This window comes from Aquarana catesbeiana, linkage group LG03 (assembly GCF_042186555.1).
Source record: "Aquarana catesbeiana isolate 2022-GZ linkage group LG03, ASM4218655v1, whole genome shotgun sequence".
NCBI lineage: Eukaryota > Metazoa > Chordata > Amphibia > Anura > Ranidae > Aquarana > Aquarana catesbeiana.
Window position 1 is genome coordinate 149,270,956 of NC_133326.1, and position 20,305 is coordinate 149,291,260.

The 20,305-nt window shown below is 39.4% G+C and overlaps 1 protein-coding gene across 2 annotated transcripts in view; it reads right to left on the minus strand.

Annotated features, from left to right (window-relative positions):
• The window catches only part of PLXNA4 (plexin A4), a 1,066,226-nt gene that overhangs the window by 396,473 nt on the left and 649,448 nt on the right, over positions 1 to 20,305 (minus strand). The gene's annotated exons all lie outside the window — the stretch shown is intronic.

Here is a 20,305-nt window from a genome sequence, read left to right on the forward strand (position 1 = left end):
ATTTAAACTGTGCTTCCTTGTCCCTGCAGATCTAATGAATGCAGCCAGGGGTCATTTAGTAATTACTACAAGATTCCAGATACTAATTTTGAGAATAGTCTGCTGATGCCTTTGGTTTCTATTGTCCACAGTTGTCTAGATATCCTTGCTTTCTGAATCCATGTATCTATTTACTAGACTATCTGCATCAACCTAGCAATAGGAAAGATCAATGAACCTTCCTTTGTTATGCTATACTTGAACTGAGAAAACCAATTAGCCTTTCACTATATAATTCTGTTTCCTAACTCAATGGAAAGAGACTAAAGATAGAAAAAGCTATCCCTCTTGAGGCTCAGGTGTTAGCCCATTATTGATGGCGGAGTAAACATGCATTGTTTATAATATGATGCTGTATCTACATTAGACATGTGCACACTGAAATATTTCGTTTCGGAATTTCGTTTTATTTATTTCGTTTTTCGTTAAAAATTGCATTCGTCCGAAAATCCAAATTAAGGTCGAATCTATCATTGAAGGCTTATGGTGTCTGTCGAATGTTCAAAGATTCGACGGAGCAGCTAAACTGTACGACGCCGTATAATTTACCTGCTCCGTCGAATCTTCTTAGAACTTTCAACAGACACCATAAGCCAAAGTACGTGTGTACTTAGTTCTAGCTATTTTACTGCTCCTCCTCTTTGGTTACAATCAGCCAATAACATTCATCATCATCATTATTTTTATTTATCTTTTCTCCCCTACATCGAATCTTTTCTCCCCTACGTCGAATCTTTTCTCCCCTATGTCGAATCTTTCTCCCCTACGTCGAATCTTTTCTCTCTATGTCGAATCTTTTCTCTCTATGTAGAATAATCTTGGACTAATAGAGTTAAGGTTAGGCACATTCGACCACAGGTTTGATGGACACAGATTGTTATTGTCATCATCATGTCGAATCTCCTATCTATATCGAACTGTTGTAGCAACAAAAACGAAAATAAAGCATTTGTTTATGTCGGATCTTTCCTTTTTTGGATTCTGCTCTTTCGTTATTGTTTGTTAAAACGATAACGAAAATACCTGAAATTCAGACGAAAATGCATTCAGACGAAAACGAATGCACATGTCTAATCTACAGTGCCTTGAAAAAGCATTCATACCCCTTGACATTTTCCACATTTTGTCATGTTACAGCCAAAATCGTAAATGTATTTTATTGGAATTTTATATGATAGACCAACACAAAGTGGCAAATAATTGTGAAGTGAAAGGAAAATGATAAATGCTTTTCAAAATGTTTTACAAATAAATTTGTGAAAAGTGTGGCGTGCATTTGTATTTAGCCCCCTTTACTCTGATACCCATAACTAAAATATAGAGCAGTGGTTCTCAACTCCAGTCCTCAGGACCCACCAACAGGCCAGATTTTAAGTATCACCTTGGGGAGATGCAGACTATAATACTGCTATCACCGAGCAGCAAATTATATCACCTGTGATGTATTTCAGTTATCTTGCAAACCTGGCCCGTTAGTGGGTCCTGAGGACAGGAGTTGAGAACCACTGATATAGAGGAACCAATTGCCTCCAGAAGTCACCTAATTAGTAAATAGAGTCCACCTGTGTGTAATATAATCTCAGTATAAATACAGCTGTTCTGTGAGGCCCTCAAATGTTTGTTAGAGAACCATAGAGAACAAACAACATCATGAAGATCAAGGAACACACCAGACAGGCCAGGGTTAAAGTTGTGGATAAGTTTAAATCAGGGTTAGGTTATAAAAAAATATCTCAAGCTTTGTACATCTCACGGAGCACTGTTCAATCCATCATCCGAAAATTGAAAGAGCGTGGCACAACTGCCAACCTACCAAGACATGGCCGTCCACCTAAACTGATAGGCTGGGCAAGGAGAGCATTATTCAGAGAAGCAGCCAAGAGGTCCATGGTAACTCTGGAAGAGCTGCAGAGATTCACAGCTCAGGTGGGACAACCTGTCCACAGGACAACTATTAGTCGTGCACTCCACAAATCTGGGCTTTATGGAAGAGTGGCAAGAAGAAAGCCATTGTTGAAAGAAAGCCATAAGAAGTTCCGTTTGCAGTTTCCGAGAAGCCAAATGGGGGACACAGCAAACATATGGAAGAAGATGCTCTGGTCAGCTGAGACCAAAATGTAACTTTTTGGCCTAAAAGCAAAACGCTATGTGTGGCAGAAAACTATCACTGCACATGACCCTGAACACACCATCCCCACCGTGAAACATGGAAGTTGCAGCATCATTTGGTGGGGATCCTTCTTTTTAGCAGGGACAGGGAAGCTGGTCAGAGTTGATGGAAAGATGGATGGAGCCAAATACAGGGAAATCTTAGAAGAAAACCTGTTAGAGTCTGCAAAAGACTTGAGACTGGGGGGGAGGTTCACCTTCTAGTAGGACAACGACCCTGAACATGCAACCAGACCTATATGGGAATCGATTAGATCAAAGCATATTCATGTGTTAGAATGGCCCAGTCAAAGTCCAGACCGAAATCCAATTGAGAATCTGTGGCAAGACTTTAAAACTGCCGTTCACAGACGCTCTCCATCCAATCTGACAGAGCTTTAGCTATTTTGCAAAGAAGAATGGGCAAAAATTTCACTCTCTAGATGTGCAAAGCTGGTAGAGACATACCCAAAAAGACTTGCAGCCATAATTGCAGTGAAAAGTGGTTCTACAAACTATTGACTCAGGGGGGCTGAATACAAATGCACGCCACACTTTCCACATATTTATTTGTAAAAAAATGTGAAAACCATTTATCATTTTCCTTCCACTTCCCAATTACCTGCCACTTTGTGTTGGTTTATCACATAAAATCCCAATAAAATACAATACAAAATATGGAAAATTTCAAGGGGTATGAATACTTTTTCAAGGCACTGTAGTAATATCTGCTTTATAAAGTTGTGTAGTTTACAAAACAGACTTTTTGGGAATTGTCAACTTTTTTTTCAAAGCACGCATCACTTATAACACACAACAGGGATATATATATATATATATATATATATATATATATATATATATATATATATATATATATATATATATATATATATATATATATTCTCACAAAAGTGAGTACACCCCTCACATTTTTGTAAATATTTTATTATATCTTTTCATGTGACAACACTGAAGAAATGACACTTTGCTACAATATAAAGTAGTGAGTGTACAGCTTGTATAACAGTGTAAATTTGCTGTCCCCTCAAAATACCTCAACACACAGCTATTAATGTCTAAACCGCTGGCAACAAAAGTGAGTACACCCATAAGTGAAAATGTCCAAATTGGGCCCAATTCATGTGACTCGTTAGTGTTACAAGGTCTCAGGTGTGAATCGGGAGTAGGTGTGTTAAATTTGGTGTTATCGCTATCAATCTCTCATACTGGTCACTGAAAGTTCAACATGGCACCTCATGGCAAAGAACTCTCTGAGGATCTTAAAAAAAGAATTGTTGCTCTACATAAAGATGGCCTATAAGAAGATTGCCAAGACCCTAAAACTGAGCTGCAGCATGGTAGCTAAGACCACACAGAGGTTTAACAGGACAGGTTCCACTCAGAACAGACCTCAACATGGTTGACCAAAGAAGTTGAGTGCACGTGCTCAGCGTCATATCCAGAGGTTGTCTTTGGGAAATAGACGTATGAGTGCTGCCAGCATTGCTGCAGAGGTGGAAGGGGTGGGGGAGTCAGGATGTCAGTGCTCACCATACGCCGCACACTGCATCAAATTGGTCTGCATGGCTGTTGTCCCAGAAGGAAGCCACTTCTAAAAATGATGCACAAGAAAGCCCGCAAACAGTTTGTTGAAGACAAGCAGACTAAGAACCTAGATTACTGGAAGCATGTCATGTGGTCTGATGAGACCAAGATAAACTTATTTGGTTCAGATGGTATCAATCGTGTGTGGCGGCAACCAGGTGAGGAATACAAAGACAAGTGTGTCTTGCCTACAGTCAAGCATGGTGGTGGGAGTGTCATGGTCTGGGGCTGCATGAGTGCTGCCGGCACTGGAGGGATACAGTTCATTGAGGGAACCATGAATGGCAACATGTACTGTGACATACTGAAGCAGAGCATGATCCCCTCCCTTCAGAGACTGGACCGCCGGGCAGTATTCCAACATGATAACGACCCCAAATACACCTCCAAGACGTCTACTGCCTTGCTAAAGAAGACTAGGGTAAAGGTGATGGCCAGGTGATGGCCAAGCATGTCTCCAGACCTAAACCCTATTGAGCATCTGTGGGGCATCCTCAAATGGAAGGTGGAGGAGCGCAAGGTCTCTAACATCCACCAGCTCCGTGATGTCGTCATGGAGGAGTGGAGGACTCCAGTAGCAACCTGAGAAGCTCTGGTGAACTCCATGCCCGAGAGGGTTAAGACAGTGCTGGAAAATAATGGTGGCAACGCAAAATATTGACACTTTGGGCCCAGTTTGGACATTTTCACTTAGGGGTGTACTCACTTTTGTTGCCAATGGTTTAGACATTAATGGCTGTGTGTTAAGTTACATTGAGGGGACAGCAAACTTACACTGTTATACAAGCTGTACACTCACTACTTTACATTGTAGCAAAGTGTTGTCGCATGAAAAGATATAATGAAATATTTACAAAAATGTGAGGGGTGTACTCACTTTTGTGAGACACTGTATATATATATATATATATATATATATATATATATATATATATATATATATACTGTATATAGGGATATAATAAATAGTAGTCACACACATAAATACAGTTGAACTGGGTGGACTAGTGACTTTATGCAAGCTTACCAACAATGTAACTATGTAACATTATACTAATCAAAACTATGTACTGTACAATTTTTTAGCTAAGCACAGATATTTCCCAAATTTCTGATTTCATTTTTTCTTGTACTTGTCCCATGTTTATTTCTCAGTGTCACAAGAAGAAATGGATAAATGGATGGACTACAGCAGATAAATGTGATAGTCACGTATCATATAACTGATACGTTTTAGAAGACAAAAGAAAAGGAGCATTAGCGATGTAAATTCAGGCATACCAATGTGAAAAACTGCCAGGATAATAGCAAGAACTAATTTGTCATCAAAGTAAACTCTCAGCAGTCTGACCCTTTCCTAAACCTTTATGGTAAAGCTAAACTTGGGGTAAACAGCTACATTTACAGATGAACAACATACACAATATTGTCAAAAGTATTGGGACACCTGCCTTTACACACACATGAACTTTAATGGCATCCAAATCTTAGTCTGTAGGGTTCAATATTGAGTTGGCTCACCCTTTGCAGTTATAACAGCTTCAATTCTTCTGGGAAGGCTGTCCACAAGGTTTAGGAGCATGTCTATGGGAATGTTTGACCATTCTTCCAGAAGCGCATTTGTGAGGTTAGGCGCTCATGTTGGACAAGAAGGCCTGACTCGCAGTCTCTGCTCTAATTCATGCCAAAGGTGTTCTATCGGGTTGAGGTCAGAACTCTGTGCAGGGCAGTCAAGTTCCTCCACCCCAAACTTGCTCATCTATGTCTTTATGGGTCTTGCTTTGTGCACTGTTTTGAAGTCATGTTGGAACAGGAAGGGAATAGGGGAACATGAAATTGTCCAAAATGTCTTGGTATGCTGATGCCTTAAGTGTTCCCTTCACTGAAACTAAGGAGCCAAGCCCAACCCCTGAAAAAAAATTACCCCACACCATAATCCCCCCTCCACCAAATGTTTTGGACCAGTGCACAAAGCAAGGTCCACAAGTGAGTGAGTTGGGGTGGAGGAACTTGACTGGCCTGAACAGAGTCCTGACCTCAATCCGATAGAACAATTTTTTTTTATATCCATACACAAATGTTTTGCCTTTCGTTTCCTTTTAGAAATGGAATAGGTTGTTTTACAAGGTGAGGGACACAATCACTTTAAAAAGGTTAAAAGAGAAGTGCGGAAATAAAACAAACTCACGTACTCCCCTAGACTGCTGTAGCATGGATACGATACTGCATCTATCCCCCATCAGCTCTACACCGAGAACTGAGCAATCAAAGACTGCTGATCACTCAGTTCTCCCCCTCCACTCTGAACACAGAGGGGTGACTGTTAGTCACTGCTCTCTACTCTGCCCCTCCAGTGGTCACTGGAGCACTTGGCTGTGGAAGGGACAAGAGTGCCTTGCGCAGGCTCTCAATGGCACACTGACAGGCTGAGTCAGCTGCTTGTCAGGCATCTGGGCGGACATTAATGTCAGGATCCCTGCAGAGCTTGGAACAACTCTGTGATGTCAGCAGGCAGTTGACTTTAGCCCACTGGTGCCTGACACTGGGTCACAGGGGTACAGAGCTAAGTGCACTCCTGTGACCACAGGAGAAGTATGGCCAAAAGAGCTTTGGCCATTCTTCTCTTTTAATCTTTATTGCCAACCATGATTTGTGTAATCCACTATGTTCCATGCGAACCAGCTACTGCATGAATTTCACCTAGAATGGGTCAGATCCACCGTTATTCCCTTCTACCATTGTGGACCAATTCACTCAAATCTAAAGGTCAGATTTAGGATTTCAAGTGCACTTTACATGCGGACAATAGGAAGGGTTGCTATGCACTGGGTTTTAACTTTTTGTTCAGTCCGCCTTTCATTTAATGCAGTGTTTTAAATACAAATGCCCAAATGCCATCTAATGCCAACTAAATAAGCTGATTTGTCTAGCTTGCTAGTGCGCTGTGGGACAGGTTTATACGAATTATTAATCTCTGCATCTTAAGAGAAGTATTTCATCATTACAACAAGATTTGCACATTTAGATTTACAATTTAGACAGCTTTCCAGCAAGAAGATATATTTGGTTTTTTCTACTCAAAATAGACCTGGTTCATAAAATGCAAATTGTTATTGCTCTTGTACTGTGCAAAATCTAATTCTGTTTTAAAGGTTAATGATGTTCTATACAGAGAGTGATTGAAAATCTTTATTAGAATGAAGCCAAAATAACTGCATATTTTCTTAACTGCTAGAAACAGTAAAGCTGGACTAATTCATCTCAATGCCATATCCATCACGGCAGGTGCAGCAAGTGATTTTTGTGTTTAAGCTGTCATAGGAATATTTGGTCTGACATGAGCTAAAACTGAATAAGTCGTTTAATGACAGCAGGGGGAATGTTATGAAAGGCTAAACTAATGTTACCATTATGGGATAAAAACACAGAGGTGTTGATTTTGCAACTGCTCCTGGGTCTATGAGGTCATAGGTTACAGGGCTCAATTATGTATTTACTTTGCACCTGTGTGTTCCCATTGCATCTCCGTTGAGGCTTGCTGTATGAGATGAGTGGATCACATTTATAACGCAAAAACAATTCATGTGAAAGGAGTGTATATGTGTGTGTGTGTGTGTGTGTGTGTGTGTGTGTGTGTGTGTGTGTGTGTGTGGGGGGGGGGGGGGGGGGGGGTGACATGTTTGAAGCTGAAATCCAATCTAACTTTCAGTCCTTAACAATTGTACAGGCTCCTCTTCTGTACTTAAAAGGTCTGTTCTGATTTCACTGCACACGGCAAGCTTCACACAGTGTGCATTAGAAGCTGTAGCAAACCAGAGTCAACCTCATGTCCTGGCTGGAGGATGCCCAATAGTATCTAGCTCTTTAATCACTTGACCTCCGAAAGATTTACACCCCTTCATGACCAGGCCATTTTTTGCGATACAGCGCTGCGTTACTTTAACTGACAATTACGACGCTTTACCCAAATAAAATGTATGTCCTTTTTTTCCCACAAATAGAACTTTCTTTTGGTTGTATTTGATCACCTCTGCGTTTTTTACTTTTTGCGCTATAAACAAAAAAAGACTGACAATTTGAAAAAAAAAAAAATTTTAAAACACATCCAATAAAAAAAAAATGTAAAAAAATGTAATTTCTTCATCAGTTTAGGCAAATATGTGTTCTGCTATATTGCTATATTTTTGGCAAAAACAATCCCAAAAGGCATATATTGATTGGTTAATGCAAAAGTTATAGCGTCTACAAACTATGGGATATATTTATGGAGTTTTTGTTTATCTTCTTTTACTAGTAATGGTGGCGATCAGTGACTGCGATATTGCAGCATACAAATTGGACATTAACTGACACGTTTTGACACTTTTTGGGGACCAGTGACACTAATACAGTGATCAGTGCTAAAAAAATATGCACTGTCATTGTACTAATGACACTGGCTGGGAAGAGTTAACTATGTGCTTGGTCATTGTTTTTGTGGACTGTGTGGGAGGCTCTTTTACTAGGGGAAAGTATTGATCCATGTACCTGGAACATGTTGCAGGAACACTGGATCAATGTCTTCCCTACTGACAGAATGGTGATCTGCCTTGTTTACAAAGGCAGATTGCCGTTCTGGTTCTCTGCCTAATGATCGGCAGGTGCCACTGGACATTGAGTCCGTGGTACCCGCAGATCAACACTCGCTGTGTATAATCACAGCAGATGTGGGTCGCAGATGAATGTGCATCCCAGACACAGAAGTGCAGGATCACATACTAGGTACGTGATCCTGCGCAGCAGAGCCGTCTTGCTGCAGTGTATGAAAGTTATATGTTAGGCAAGTGGTTGATCGTCAGCCTGACTGCCCCTGACCCACCCCTTTTATTCATTGCATTTCAGTTTTGTCAATCACTGAGTCAATCACAGCAGATGTGGGTCGCAGATGAATGCGCATCCCAGACACAGAAGTGCAGGATCACATACTAGGTACGTGATCCTGCGCAGCAGAGCCGTCTTGCCGCAGTGTATGAAAGTTATATGTTAGGCAAGTGGTTGATCGTCAGCCTGACTGCCCCTGACCCACCCCTTTTATTCATTGCATTTCAGTTTTGTCAATCACTGAGGCTCAGCGTTATATGTGGGCATTTTGGTAAATGCACTACTCCAGACTGACATCCACCATTAAAGCATTTTGATATTTGCGTAACTCCCCCGCAAAAAAACACCCACAGCATGCATCAGGACTGAGGGCTCTTGAGAGCTGTAGTGAGGCAGGGTGCTGTGATGTTCCAAGAAGCTCCATACAGCAGGGACCCGCAGTCAGGGGAGGCAGGTGAGGCAGAAAAAAAACTGAGCTTTGAGGGTCGTAGCTAAGTGACCTAAGGTCACAGAGACCCCGAATGGAGGGAAGGTAGTCTAAGATGTACCCCCCACTGGTAAAAATGTGGGGCTCCTGCGACCTATGATTCCAGAGATACGGGGCTCCTTGCGCAGCCTGTCAGAAGCTACATACCGAGCGGCCAGTTCAAATACAAGCTGACACAATCTGTTTGTGGCAGACTGAGAGGATGAGCTCACAGTGCCTCTCCTCACTTCTTGTCAAAGGCACTGAGCTCAATGGACAGCTTGGAGTCTTGGACCAATGGTAAAGTACCATTAGCCCCAGCTGTCCAATAAAAATGCTGCAGTGGAAGCACGCCTCTCACTGCAGTGTCATAGAAGGGGCATGTGTCTAAAAGACAAATGCTCCCTTTCAGCCCAGCCCTCTTAACTACAAGGAAAAAACATGGGTTTATGGGATTTACCCACAATCCCATGTTTTTCTCACACAGTTAAGAGGGAGAATGAGAATCTGCTGCTGTCGAAAAGGTACTGTTATAATCAAGCTAAATCATATATTATTATGTTTTATATTATAAGATAATAATGCATTATTTATCTATTTATTGTGAAATTACTGGTTTGAAGTTATAACTTCAAACTTCAGTAATTTGTCCGTTATGCCACCTGCTTAAGTACAGTTTTTGAAAACATAGTAAATTACCTTAAAAATAATATATAATAATTATTTGTATATTACTTAAGGTAATTAATCCCTTGCCACCCAGGCCAATTCTGACACTTCTCTCCTCCATGTAATAATCATCATTTTTATGCTAGAAAATTACTCATAACCCCCAAACATTATATATATATTGTTTTAGCAGACACCCTAGGGAATAAAATGGTTTTCGTTACAGAGGAGGTCTAGTTCTAGAATTATTGCTCTTGCTTTAACAATCGCAGCGTATGTAACCTGTGTTTATCTGGCTCTGATACTAGCCAGTGCCTCCCCAGCCACTCACCTCACCGCCTGGCCCTGCTGTACAGCACCCTTCTGGTTGCTCCCACCACTGTTCTATGCATTGAATAGAAAATCAAATCACAAAGACCAAGTGTTGATATCACTAGGTTTTGATGGAAATTTCCCACAGTGATGCATGGCTGGTCCTTCCACCTTATTGATTTTGAGGCCTGTTCAGTAAATCAGATCACTCCAACAAACTAACACTTCCAAAAATGGCATGAAAGGGTATACGAGGATGTGAGGATACAGGAAAATATTGAGGATGTCTGGTGACATTAGGAGAAAACTATACAGGTACAATCTGCTTGCCTTCTAAATAAGTAAAACATTTAATAAAATATATGTTTTTTTTTGTTCTTTGACTATTTAGAAAGGTATAGATAATACATTTGAAAGATGTTGTATAATATAGATATATAGTTATTTTAAAAATAAGTCTGAAATTTGCCATATGGATATTGTACCCTGTGGGATACTTCTATTTTTGTTATCCAAATGTGTACTTCCTGTTTTTTTATAAAATTCAATAACAGTTATGTAACAGAAAAAAAATCTATGTATACTACCCGTGTGTGGGAGGGGTGTCAGGTGGTATATATATATATAGGGCAAGAATCTAAGCTTTAATATATTGCACAGGGCCCAATGGCTTTATTTTGCCACATCCCCTCTTCCTTTCTTCTGTAAGTGAGAACAGTGTTATAACAACATGGATAGCAAAGTTACTGCATTAACTTCATTGAGACTCATGATTATAGCTTAGCTTTGTTAATGATTTAAGACTCCTCACTTCAATAGAAACATTGTTACAGTATGCATAACTCAATTGCATTAGGAATTTGTATGTATGGTTTGGGGTTTTAGTAACTATTCATCTAATGTGTGAATTGTTTTCTGCATCAGGATTACAAGCACTTTAGTTACATCCCTGAACTACAAAAAAACATGCTAAAATTGCACATTTCACATGTGCGGATGTTTGTCAACTGAATGCCCCTACTTAGCTCCCATGCCCCCAAAACATTCCCATTTGTGGAATTGTACAAAAAAAGTTAAACTGAAAGAAAATCATACTTTTTAAAGCGTTACTAAAGCCAGGAGCCTGCATTCACTATATCTGCTCTACCACAGTACACAAAACATGGAAATGCAATAGTTTTAGCAAATATAAACTGCTAAATATCCTTTTTCATCAGCAGTTAGAGCAGTCTCGTGACTTGTATTAGTGTCTGAATAAAGCTTGTAGGAGGAGTTTTCACTTTCCCATGACCCTCTGTCTGGACAGTGCTGATTGGTCCTGTGCTGATCACATGCACTCTCCCAATAAAAAAAAAAACTCTAGCAATACACACCAAACTGAGCATGTAAAGTCTGACTCCTAATGCTCTGTTCTATAAGTAGATTGTGGGTTTGAGTCAGTTAAAGAAGGGGAGGATCAGAAAAGACAGGATCAAACAGCCTTTATACACAATGCAGAGAATTAACCCCTTAGGTTCCACAGTGAGAATAACAAGCATGCTTTACTGCCTATGCAGACTGATTTGACTGTTGTGGGCTTAGTGACATGTTAAGGTAAAACAAAAATCAGAGTACATGCTATTCATTTTACACACACATATTTTTCTTCTTACCTCTAACAGGCATATGTTTACTAGCAAATGTCAAAAAATATGGAAATATTGAATAAATGTATTTTGTGGCAATAAGAAGGCTTGTCAAGCTTCTACAGCCTTGCATTTGGTTGTCAGTCCAGAGGTTAGGCAAAGGCTAGTTTTGTTGTATATTATTTTACAAATGTCTTTCAGGATTCTGGAACTATTCACTTTCATCTGAATTACAGTGGATCATTAACACAGGACAGGATGCTCTGCCTAATTTTTATTCCCCATCAGAACACAAACTATTTCAACTGCTGCCTGTTGAGATGTGTGGAAGGATTCAATGACCCTATTGCTTATTTACAGTCTACAGTAATGGTGCCAAGATGAAGCGCCAGGAAGAAACAAATGTAATAGCCTCCAGAATGAAGCCAATTAGTTCTGTTCCACCTTGGCATTCCATAATGCTCAAGCTATCTTGTTTGCATTCAGCACAGGCAGATTTTGCCCAGAAATTATACATCTCCTCGTTTATAAAGCCCATAATACCATGCTATCAAATAGCAAAAACATACTTTTACATAACCATTATGTTTATGACAATTACAACTGTTTTAATGGTCTTGTTCAAGTGAGCAGTAAGACAATGTATAAACATGAAGTAATAAAATGAAAAGCAAGAAACCACAAAAGGACCCAAAGAGCAACAGCACATTATAATATGGTTATATATGTTTTCCAGTATGTATTATTTGTACATACAATGACTGTTTAAGAACATTGTCTTAATGCTTTTTCTTTTTTTTTATCAAGATATATATGAAAATATATGCATGTATGTACTGTATGTATTAAATAATACATGTATGTATTATGCATGTATTGAGATCAAAGCCTGGTACACTACACACTAATCGTTTTTTTTTCTCATTCAACCCCGCTGAGCTGTTGTGTTCTGACAAAGGGATGCCCCACCACCACCACCACCACCACCACCACCACCAGAAGACTTCAGTCAATGCTCTCAGCCAGCTCTTTGGGAGCTGGTCGGTTGCTGGTTTTCCAGCATGCTTGTCCAACAGGACCTGGCCAAACAGCCGGCTTCTGTCAGACCAGCTGACATACGCACAAGCCAAATGTTAGCAAGTTTTTATTGAACCAGCCGATGCCTCCCGACATTCTGCCCATGTGTACATTAACTCCCCATCACTCAGTTGTGCAATGCTTGAACCTCAATAGGCAGGAGAGGCCTGCTGAATGTCCGTGGCAGGCTTTGAGGTATTCACAGGGATAAAGAGATTTTTACAGGCACCACATGGTGCAAAACTTCAGCATTGTTACTGAATAGGATTAAGAAATATTTTAGACCAGCTTCAACACATTGTGAATGTTTTCACTATGGTCCTATATTATCTCCATTCATATTTCTATCTTCAAACTTTGCTTCAGTTTTATTAACCACTAGCTGCCTAGCCAATTCTGACATTTCTCTCAAACTTGTAAAAATCTGAATTTTTTTTTGCTAGAAAATTACTTAGAACCCCAAACAATTATATGGCAAAAGCCCTGAAGAATAAATGCAAATTGCTAGAAAAAAATACACTTTAATGATTTTTATTGCACACAAACACAATATAATATAATAATATTTTGTTAAAATATAAAAGATGATGTTGCACCGAATAAATAAATACCAAACAGGTCATGTGTTAAAATTGCACATGCCTGTGGAATGGTGAAAAATTATGGCACTTAAAATTTCCATGGGCGACAATTTAAAAGCCGTTACCAGTTTAGAGTTACAAAGGAGGTCTGGTGTTAGAAATATTTCTCTCACTCAGACGTTTGTGGTGATACCTCACATATATGGTGCGATCACCTATGCATGAGTTCACATTAGCGCTTTCCCTTTTATTCTGTCCCTTTTTTTTTATTAATCAACTTTATTGCTATCACAAGGGATGATAAACATTCCTTGTGATGGCATGGACCATGACAGGACTTCTTTATGGAGAGATCTGGGTTCTTTTAGACTGGTGCTAGCAGCGGCCCTGGGCTTCCTGATGGGACGGGAGAGCCTGGAAAGGGCAGCGCATAGTGGCAGGAGTGGACTGCCCCTTCCATCACTTGTAAAAGTTATCGACCAGCTGTTTAGCCACTCCGATCACTTTTACCAGAAAGGGCATCTCCAGATCTGAAGACTGGTATCTGAATGATGAGTGTAGATGCAGCCTTCATCCAGATATCACCACCACTTCCCAATGATGCACATATGAATATGTTGGTCGGGAAGTGGTTAAAGGATAACTGCAATTCAGCTGTGTCTGTGATGTGCAAAAAAAATAAAAATGAGAGCACACCTTTGTCTTATGTTCTTTTGGTAGAGAAGTGGATCCTGGCAGTGGCAAGAATGAGCTCTAGGCATGACAGGAGATGGCTCTGCACTAGGGTGGATAATCTGAGGAGTACTTTTCTTGTCTAAAGCTTTTGCTTGCATCTTCCAGGTGCAAACTCTCCCCTATCAGTAGGATGCCTGTAAAATAAGTGACAAGAAAAAAAATGCAAAGGGGCCATACTGCTGGGGACATTGGTGGAGGTGGTTGTTTGCTGGGGATAGATGCCTCAAAATGAGGACTTTCCCTAGCAAATGATGATCGATAGAAACCACATTCTGGGAAATGGTTCCACAGTCAAAGTCTTCAAAAGCACTGACCAACGTTTATATCAATACTTCGCTGAACTCCCCAAAACACTATCATTTATTTTTTCCTAGATGATGACAGCAAAAAGTAAAGCGCTAATGATAGATAGAGCTATGCAATTTACAGCACACATTAAATGACACATGTTTAGATGTATGGGTGTGTTGAAAATGCTGCATGCCCACATTTACAGTCAATTTACATGAACATGTTATAAAAAGAAGTTATAGATCAGTTCTGTTGGAGCAGATTGCTGTTATAGGTTGAAACAAATGCTTTACTGCCATTCTGCCAATAAGCTGTCTTTTCAATTCCTCATTTATATACTGTGTCCAAGAAGATAGTATCATGATTGCATATAACTCATCTGTTAACAGCATTCTATAGGGGAGAGGCCACCCAGAAGTAATATTTTGGTTATAGGGCAAACTTGGCAGGGTGTGTCAACCCTTGGCTCCTTAAGTAGGAAATTCTCATAACTGCCATTGTACAGTGAGTTTTCAAATTTAGGGATTCTCAAGGGATATACAAAATTGTTAGGTACTTTAACTTTCAGCATCCACGCAAAAAAAGCTTTGGTTGGAAAGACCTTCAATGAATTTTTCCTGTAATGAGGGAAGGTTAAAAAAAACAAATATTCCTATCTGATGTTCAGAAGAAAAAAAAAACAAACGATAAATTAGCAACATGTCTTCTTTTTCCCCAGGTTTGTCAAAATTAAACCATAGGCTGTAAAGCTTACTAGAGCTTTTCAATCATCTTGAAAGAATCAGCACAGTTTCATAGAACAAAAAAAAAACATTAATTGAAATAATTAGGGAGAAATTGTTTTGTTCATGTGTACACATGGATCAAATATTCTATCATATGTTTGGAAGCATTACTGGAAATACTCTTCTGGCTACATTTGAATCTATTTTATCTTTGGTTAATTTAAAACATTTTTATTAAGCCTGGAAAAAGGCAACCATAAACACATTATATGCTACTACTTTTATATTCGATACCTTTAGACCCCTTTCACACTGGGGTGCTTTTCAGGGGTTTTAGCACTAAAAATAGTGCCTATAAAGCACCTGAAAAGCGCCTCTCATGCCTCCCCAGCGTGAAGCCAGAGTGCTTTCACGCTGGGGCAGTGTGCTTCCAGGACGGGAAAAAAATTCCTGCGAGCAGCATCTTTGGGGCAGTGTGGGAGCGGTGTATACGCTGCTCCCAAAATGCCCTGCCCATTGAAATGAATGGGCAGCGCTGCCGAAGCGCCTCCAAAGCGCTTTGGCAGCGCCGCAACACGGGCGCTTTTAACCCCTTCCTTCGCTCACTAGCAGGAGTTAAAAGTACCGCTATAAAAGCAGTATGCGCCCCTAAAACTAGCAGTGCTTTACCGCTAACGCCGGCACCGCCCCAGTGGGAAAGTAGCCTTATAGTTTACGTTTATAACTGCACGTTAATATTCACAAATGCCTACTGAAGAGCCAGGTTTGTACACATAAGCTTTAAAATTCTCTTTAGTACTAGAAAAAAAAAACATTATTTAGTCCTGTAATAATCTTTCTGAATCCCAGTGTTCTGTATTTTCTAATGAGCACCAGAGAAGGGAACTTAAAAAGTCAACTGGAAACCTGATCAGGAATGAAAATTGTGCAAATTCTGTCTATAAAATGTACAAGCTGCCACTGTTGTTTGCCATAGATGGTTGTGTTTTGTGCATTGCTACTGCCCATTTACCTATACAACCAGCCAAGCCATTAATGAACTGTATGATAGATCAGTATGTTATTGCTTGTCAAGACTGCCAAACACACAGATTAATCCATTCACTCCATAAAAGGGCTACTAATAAACAACACCATTTTCTATTACGTTCCCAGTTTGCAGCAATTATCTTGATTGATTCCAGTCAAGTTTTACATAACACATTTCCTTTAACAAGGTCTCACATTATGCACTAAATATTGTGCTACTTTGAAAAGGAGCAACCTGTGAGATGTAAAACATGGCTAATGTTAGATGAAAGAGCACAGGCCCTTTCAATGAGAAATATAGTTTCCCAGCATTCACTGACCTGAAAGATATGTCTATTCTAACAGATTTACAGCTTAATAAATAATATGTATATTTAGTTGTCCAGGTTTCAAAGTATTTGTTCTCCTCTCCTCAATACCAGACATATGGAAGTCCACAACTGATTCCCTGATACAATACAGGATGGTGGCGCATACATTCACAGCTCTTTAACTATAGAGATATCAGCACATATGCCTGGAAAACGTACATTTTGCCACATGTTTTTCTGAGTCTTTAAAAGAGCTAAAAATCCACAGCAGGACTTCAGCTTTAATATGGTCCTCACTGAATTTTAAAGAAATGCATGTGAGATACACAAGAGCACTGTGACGTTGAGGTAAAGTAAATACAGCACAAAGTAAAGGCAGCCATAGATGGATTGAATCTCGGCTTGGTTCAGCAGGGACCGGCTAAGATTCAATCCATCTATGGGCTGGCTGGTTATACCAAATGCATCCATTGATGGGCTTCAGTACAACCAGTCTGTTTTCAATTTTTTTTGCATGCAAACACTGCTGCTGGTAGGGAAGGTATCCAGTGCCCCCCACTGACAGAACACAGTATCGCTGCAAGAGGGATTCCCCCATCAACACTGACTGTATTAATAGGGGAATCAAGCTATTTAATTCCTTCCACTCGTGGCGGAAGGAAAGAAAACTGCATAATCTATGGTTTGCTTTAGTGTAGCATTGGATTATTGTGTGAAGGTAACATTTAACAGATCCTGCAAATGAAAAGACAATCATGTATCTTGTAATCACACAGAAACACTGGTTCTATAATTGCTGGTATATAAAAATTATTTTGAGAACTACTTTAGTTGATGAGTCTGTTACAATAACTTAAACCACTACAATACTGAGTACCTGGCAATTCTATTACATCATGTGGTAAAAAGTATTGTTTCATGTGCTCTGCACATGCTATGTTATAAGTTATCACTGCTACTAAGCCACTGTTTGTTTTGGATATTCACTTCCTGTAACTATGTTTCAGTAAGAAAATGATTGCCTTGAAAAATCACTTGTTATGATGTCATCAATCTTGTGAATAAGAGAAACAAATCACGCACTATTATTTCCCAATAGAGCACAATCTGCAATGCATTACTATCATCTGGCAGGGAGCTAGTTAAATGGAATGTTTTAGTAAACAAGATTCATATTGCCTCCAGATCACATGTTTGTGCTTAGCTTGGAACACGACCCTGCCAAAGCTATCACTGGGGAGGTCTAGTCAAGCAAACAGCTGAGCTAAGCAAACAGCTGGATTTTCTTCCCTGGTACTCCATTGTTTGTGACTCTAAGATATAGGTTGGAAAATCAATGCCTTGTGAACTACCTTTGGCCCACAGCAAAACAAAACATTTTTAGCATAACTGCTTTTTGTTTGCATATACTGTATGCCCCTATTCACATGTAATATTTTATTTGCTGTTTCAGTTCTCTTATTTCCAAATATAAAAAAAAATACAATAAAAGTACTCTCACAAGCCAGAAAAAATATTAAAACTACCCTGTCAATTTGCCCATTCAGGGAAAACTACAGTGCATGTAGACAAACAACATTGCGTGTCTCTTTTGCAATGAAGAGCCTGCCTGGTAGCAGTTTTGAAAATGGGACTTTAGTTCCACTTTCAGTTGAAATGTAACCAGTCTGTTAACATTAACAAAGATGTTAAATTACCAAGAATGACCTAGGGTACTTGGGTACAAATGAGAGAAAGTAGAATTGCCAGGCAGAGATGTCATCAAGAAAGTATGGGTACAGGCCAATAAGTCACGGCAATACTTATAGGAAATGGAGAATAAATGTGAATAAGTAGTTTCAAAAGAGTGGAGGGATAAAAAGAGAGGTGTAGGAAGTATTTTAAAAGTGTTCAGTGCGGGTAGAATGAATCCAACTCCACTATCTTTTTGTCCACTGGGTCTGGGTGTGTAAGTTCAGTGGAGGCCACCATGGGAAAGAACATCTGGAGAGTCAGAGTAAGATTCTTGAAGCCAGATTTCAGTAACGTCAAGCAGGTTAAAAGAATCTATGTTAAAAAGGTAGGAAGGTAAATAAACCAACAGAGACACAGGTTATCAGGTGAACTTTTAATTTTGCCCTATACAGCAAGTGAAAAATTTACTTTAAAACAGAATTAAACTGTTACTATCAAAAATTGCTAGGAAGTAGAAGAAGACACATGCAAAGTCTAACCTACTGAAAACATTTATTTGTCTTTCCTATTATTTATTTTCTACAGTATATACATTGTGCAGTATATTTGCCATGCAGTGTACACTCCTGGTATCCTGCACACTCTGGGTTGATTTAATAAAACTGTAGGGTGCAAAATCTGGTGCAGTTCTGCATAAAAAACAATTAGCTTCCAGGTTTTTTTTTGCCAAAGCTTAATTAAACAAGCTGCAGTTAGAAGCTGACTGGCTACCAAGCACAGCTGCCCCAGATTTTACGCTTTTGAGTTTTAGTAAATCTACCCCACTGTGTCTGCATGCACAGGGGCTGAAGAGGACAGGGGACCCAGAAGAAGCAGCAGCAAGGACAGGGCAATGACTGGGAGCCTGAATTATGCAGTGCTAGAGGAGTGCACTATCATAAGGTAAGTGAGCCATAATGTGCAAGTGCCCCCCCCCTCCCTCCCCCAACATACACACACACAAAACAGACTTGTTCTGCTTTAAAGATAAGAAAATTATGCCTGGATACAGCAAAATTTGTAATGTCAAACCAAGTTTTTTTGGCAGCAGAATCACCTGTTTTATCTTCTTGGGACTCCAACAGTGAGGCCTTTACAGAACGCTGCACATTAGTATCAAACCACATTTTTCAATATAGAAAGGTTTCACATATTTTCCACTATGGAAAAACAAGGACAGTAAAGAGAACTTGTGGCTCGGTTCACTAAAAACTTTAAGAGGCTCCTCCAGTGTCCACTCATATACCCTATCCAGTCCCACCACATTGTTACCTGCTTGATTAATATTTTTTTTGATACCAAATGACATTTGAGGCACAATACAGGTACAACATCCTCACCCACTTGATGAGTTTTTTTTTTTTTACATTCATGCTAGCTAAATATTTTGTGTGGTCATTCTACAGTGTTATGATTCTGTTACATAAGTCTAAAACATGGGGTTTCACAATTTCACATTGCAATAGTAGTAAAACAATACTATGCATGTACCAATTGGACAGACCAAGTGATATGTGATTTGATTGCAATAGATTTTTTACACCTTCTAATTTTATCCAGAATCAGATTAAAGATGCAAATTTAGTACATCTACATATACTATGTAATTTCAGCCAGATATATAATAATGGCTGTAATGGGGGTGCCTAACCTGTGTAAATGTTCCAATCCAAACTCTACCACTGCACTGCATTTCACTAACAAGCTGTTTTTTTTTCCTTAACAAGAAGGTCATTTGAAAGGCTAGGCATAAAATGCATTTGTGTTGCATTTGCATTTTCATAAAATCCCAAGGTAAATGTACAACTTCCTGAGGCATATTAATCAAATGTTAACCAAATCACAGGCAATTTTCCTCCACTCTGGTATTCTTAATATGCAGCTGCAGGAGTATTTCTTTCTCTTTAATGTAACTCAGACTGCATATGTCAAAATAAACTATAGCACCTTACATCTCCATTAGGCTTAAAAAACGACCACAACAATACGGAAACGCCTACGTGTGAAAACTGAAATCATTCGTTGAGAATCTATTGAATTGCAAACACTTAAGTCTTGTTATTTTTAGAATCCTTATAGGTCTGAAGGTTAGTAATTACATAGTGAAGTGATAGTA